The sequence below is a fragment of the Peromyscus eremicus genome, chromosome 10 (assembly GCF_949786415.1).
Source record: "Peromyscus eremicus chromosome 10, PerEre_H2_v1, whole genome shotgun sequence".
Lineage (NCBI taxonomy): Eukaryota > Metazoa > Chordata > Mammalia > Rodentia > Cricetidae > Peromyscus > Peromyscus eremicus.
The window spans coordinates 11,380,004-11,385,560 of NC_081426.1; the positions used below are offsets into that span (position 1 = coordinate 11,380,004).

At 48.2% G+C, this 5,557-nt stretch overlaps 1 pseudogene; it reads right to left on the reverse strand.

Moving 5' to 3' along the window:
• Window positions 1–4,728: 4,728 nt before the first annotated feature.
• Window positions 4,729–5,210, reverse strand: LOC131920740 (selenoprotein K-like; annotated as a pseudogene).
• Window positions 5,211–5,557: the final 347 nt, after the last annotated feature.

Below are 5,557 nucleotides of genomic sequence, written 5' to 3' on the forward strand. Positions count from 1 at the left end.
GTATGCCTGTATGAAGATGTCGGATCCACTGGAACTTGAGTTACAGTTGTGAGCTGCCATGTGGGTGCTGGGAAGGGAAACCTGGGTTCTCTGGAAGAACAGCCAGTGCTCTTAAGCACTGAGCCACCTCTCCAACCCTCAACCAGTGATGTTGAAAATCTCTTGTTTTTCCACAGAAGTCACCAGGTGTGGAGTTTAGAGAGTTCCTGAGGGAACTCGAGGAGACGAGGCCGCTTCGGGTGCACAGTGTTTCCCTGTAAGATGCTGTGACCCGGTGTGCTCGGTGGCCCAGCTGTGAGAACTGAGCACAGACTGTCTAGAAATGAGTAGGGAGGAGATCCAGTAGACTTCATCCAGGGAGAGGTCTCCCCACTGCCTGCCAGTTCCTCCACTCTGCCTCTGGGCCACCACTACTCCGTACTCTGCAGTGTCTTCCGGGAAACACGGATCCCTGCAGCCACTGCAGCCACTGCAGCCACGGCTTTACCCCACACTTCCGAGCTGTTTCTTCATCTGTGGCCTGCAGGCTCTCGGGTGCCTGGAATCGTTACCACTTACCTTCTGCCCCCCACCTCTCCATTCAGGGTCTCACCATGTAGTCCTGGCTGGCCTAGAACTCACTTTGTAGACCAGGATAGTTTTGAAAACCCCACCCTTTTTAAAGGTTAATTCTAGAAGGAACACCTGGTCCCAGTGGCTCATGTCTTTAATCCCAGCACTCTGGGAAGCAGAGGCCACGTTGAACCACGCCGGGGCTATTACACAGAGAAACGCTGTCTTAAAAACAAACAAACAAACCAACAGCCAAACCAACAACAACAACAAACATTTACTCATCCCACACATCGCATGGATCTGTGCACATGAGCGCCCCGGCTTTTTCTGCGCTCAGCATGACACACAGGGCCTCAAGCATGTGCACTACCACAGGATGACACCATTGCTTCTTTCTGTGTCTTTTGCCACCCTGAAATGTTTGGAGAACAAAGGCCACTTATTCCGTGGACTGTCCCCCATTTGGATGGCTCAGGCGTCAGAGATGCTGAACAGGCATCTGGTACCGATCAGTGTGGGCTCAGGTGTCCCCAGTGCATGACCGCTGCCTTTTCCGGGCAACTAGCCAGCCACTGTGGGGCAGGCTTGTCCTTTAAGAGGCTGGACAGGGCACTTTAGGAGGAGCAGCAGAGAACTGGGACACAGAGAACCGGCTTGGCCCTTTCTCACTTGGCCGTAGCTAGCTGCGGGGCCTTACACAAGCTGCCAATTTCTCAGAGCCACTCTCCTCATCTGGAAACGGGCTAACATCTCCTTCCACTTGTTGAGAGGATTGTGCACGGCATCCCCCAAGTGAGAGCTTCACTCTCCTCTTCCTTTGTCCAGTTACCTCACAGCTGAAGTTGAGGTCGGTTGAGATCTCACTGTTGTTTGCAGTGCCGTGGAGGGCCAGCAGCGACGAGCCGATCATATAGTGCACCTCGTGGCATGGGGTGCGCGCGCGCGCGCGCGTGAGCACGTGTGTGTATACACACACACACACACACACACACACACACACACACACACACACACAGAACCCACATAATATACCAGTGGCCCCCCAAAGATGTCATTCAGGCCACTCTAGAAATGCCAGGGGTAGAGAAGCAGGAAAATGGCCACCTCAAGAGGCTTCTCCGTGCTTAGCTTGAAAGTCAGCTTTACAGAAAGGGCCACAAAGACAGAGGCTACCCACGGGGGCCTGGACTCCAGAGCTACCACCTCTAGGGATATAAGGGTATGGCATCACCCCCGTGAGACAGAATTTTCCTTACCGCCAAATAATTGTGTCCCCGGGACAACGTCCATCTGCTCTAAGTCTTCATTTCCTTACCTTCAGATGACAGACTTTGACCAGATTTGTAGTTCTCAATTTTGTCTGCATATCAGAAAGTGTAGGGGACAGGGAGGGGCGCAACCCCGTGATTCCTGGGCCTACCCCAGAACTCCTGACTCAAAACCCAGACATTGGAATCTGGAATTTTCAAAAGTTCCCCCAGATGTTCTTCTGCAAGCCAAATGTGAAAGCCAGGGCCCAAATAATCTTAAATGCCCCTCTGGGCCTCAGGTTCCACGAGACCGTGCGTGGAATATTCTGAGGAACTGGCTTTTCTGGTGAACTTAGAATTCACCGCCAGAAATTCCTTCTTGTTTCTGTTCCTGTTTTTCTGATTTCTTCTAAGGTGAACACATGCAAGTCATCTCCAGGGTCCTTCCCACCTCAGAGTTTCTATGGCTACACAAGAAGGGTACTTGGAGGAGGTGAGTTTTCCGGTAAATTTAGGCCTCACAGACTAGCTATATTGTTGTTTATTTTTGTGAGTGACCAGGTCTTGTCTAGCCCAGGCTGTCCTCCAACTGGAGGCTGAAGATAACCTTGAACTCCAGATTCTCTTCTCTTCATCTCCCCAAGTGCTAGGATCACAGGCACATGTTAGCTGTGTGTTAACACCGCTGAGAATTCTTCCTGCTTTTATTTCCAGTTTTGAGATCTCTTCTTAAGTGTACGATTTGGACTTCCAGCCTAGGGACAATAAATTCACAACATAGGACCATCACGTGTTCTCTTCCTAGACAGACAGACAGGACTTATTAGTGAGATCCTGACTCTCACGGATTTGTCTTAAAAGTCTTTCCCGGGACAGTCACTACCAGTCAGCTGAAGGTGACAGCTACAGGAAACCTGTTTGCCAGTCTGTGGGTGATGAAGTCACCTCAGCATTTCCTTCACAAGTGGGTGTTTCACAGCCTTTAAGACAAATTTCTAAACAACTGTTCCTTCCTTCCAAATGCTCCGGCTGTGGGGCAGCTGGGCCTGGACGTAATGTACATGTACCAGATCTGGATAACCTCTGGATAAATGAAGTTCTACATTGCTGATGGTGAACCCGGAGCCTCGTGCGCATCAGGCCAGTGCTCTAACACTGAGACACTATAGTCAACACCTACCATATTATAAAATGTGCTTTGTGTGTGTGTGGTGCTGGGGTGGAACCCCAGGCCAGTCCCGTGCTAGGCACCTGCTCTATCGTTGACCCACAACCCAGATGTTCTTTTTTGCAGCCCAGTTTACATATCTCTGTGTGGGGCTAATACTAGCATCTACCTCACGGGTAACTGTGAAGTCTGACACATCGGGAACTCAACAGCTGTTAACCCCACACTCTGAGCAGTTCACCGAATGAGTTCTGCTCCATCAGAACTGCACAGGAAGGTCAGAAAGAGAAGAGCAGTAGTTGGGACACTAGAACCCCTCTGCTGTATTCCAAATCCCAGCCTGCATGAGGACCTCAGTCTGTGTCCATCTAAAAGACTGACAATGTGGTCATGGGTCGGGGACACGGTCATACAAGAGCTGTGGTAGCCCGGAGCTCGCATTTTGGAAATTGGCAGGTATGGATTTTGGTTGGTAACACCACTGGCACCAAGAACAGGGGAGATGCCAAGCATGGCGGTGCACGCCTTTAACGCCATCACTGGGCAGGCAGAGGCGGGCAGATATGAGTTTAAAGCCAGCCTCGCTTACCTAGTGAGTTCCAGGACAGCCAGGGCCAAATAGTGAGACCTCAAAATCAATAAATAAGTAAAAATAAAAATAAATAAATAAAAGAACAGAAAAGGTGCTAGATGTCTTGCAGTGTGTGAGCTAGCCCTACCAGGGTATTGCTAAGCAGACCAGGCTGGCCTCAAACTCAAAGCAGTCCTCCTAGCTAGCCTCCCCAATACATACTTATAGGCATACCAATATATCACTTTCAACTGTCCCCTAGACTAAACTCACTATGGCTGTAAGTCAGCAATACTAAGAACACAATTCTAAAAGTCTCGAGAAGGTACTTGAAAAGCCTGTAATTTAGAGGAATGTCTCTTATAGGGACCTTAAGGAAAGAAATGATTACCTTATAATAATGGAGTAACTTACTTACGCTGTGCAGCTAGTTGCTTACACCATGTCTTCAACATTTCTAATTGCTAGCTTTCCAAAAAAAGGATTTCAGTACAGCAGGGCAGCAACGGTACAATGAAAGTGTACACCAGAGATCTGAGGTTTCTTTGAACAGAATTTGAACTAAATGTAAGCGAGCAGACATAAATAACTTCATTAATGCTTTTATAACTGTTATATGTATTCTGTATATTGCACATGTACTTAACCTTGCATCACAGGACATCTAGATTGTACTATTCCTAAGGCCTGTTCAGGAGAATCTGATGCCCTCTTCTGGCCTCCTCAGGCACTGCAGCCATGTGGTGCACATAACTACACACAGGCAGAACCTCAGACACATTAAAAACGACATTTTTGAGATGGTCTTCAACACCACCTAGTTGCTGTCTCGTCGTCCTCTCCTTCATCTCTCATAGAAAGTGTCTCCAAGTTCTTTTTCTGTGTATCTCTTTGCTTCTAATGGAGAGAGTCCCATTATCTAGCTCAAACTCATGATCTTCTCTGCCAAGCACTGGGCTATGGGCCTGTGCCATCACACCTACCTTCCAGTTCTTTTTTTTTTTTTTTTTTTTCCAGAACTAAATACATATCCTTTATTTCTTCCAGATCAGAGACTTGGGGTTTAATCACACAAAGATGAAGAATCAAGTTTTACAACCTAGAAATATTCACTTATTAAAACTATATTAATACTATACAAAAAAGGTAAGGAGACAAACCTGTACATTCATCTAACTGCACGTCAGTCAGGCCAGATCCTGCAGAGGGAATTCCCAGCACGACCTCATTTATCTGTGAGGACACAGAGCAGTCCTTGTTTAGACATACACCATCTTGTCCTGCATAAGCCGCTCTTCACCTCTTCTTGATGGTTTCCTTCTACACATGTGCATGTCTAGTCCTCTGCTCCACAGAGCAGACATTTACCTTCCTCATCTGCCAGCCATTGGAGGAGGGCTGGGGCCTTGAAGATGACTGATTCGACCCGTTCTTCTTCGTGGAGGGTTTCCTGGTGGCCCTCTTCCATCATCATATCTGGAATCGGATGAGCTTCCATAGCCTCTTCTTTTTTTCACATCTTGCTGAAGCAGAGTTTTGAAAAAACAAAAAAAAAGCAACAACAACCACAAATTCTGCTATTCCCCAGAAGAAGTCTGTTATAAGACAATCTCCACCGGGACTGATTCCGGCTGTCCAATACTTGTCCATTCCAGATGTAAACCATCTTCCCTCCGGCCGCCCGCTTCCAAACGACTGGGCAGACCAGGCCCCTGCAGCTTCCGTAGCTTGCCCTCTACGTCTCAGGCCTCTAATCTACCTTCCAGTTCTTAAGTGCTGAAGATTTTCACTAATATGAAAATTTTATTTTTATTTTTACTTATGTGTATGTGTTTATGCCATGTGGGGTGGGGGACAGGAGAGGGCATCAGATCCCCTGGAGCTGGAGTTACAGGCAGCTGTGAGCCACCCATGCTGGGAGCTGAACTCGGGTCCTCCGGAAGAGCAGCAGGTGCTCTTAACTGCTGAGCCGTCTCTCCAGCCCCTTAAGAACAGCCATGTGGCCCAGCGGTG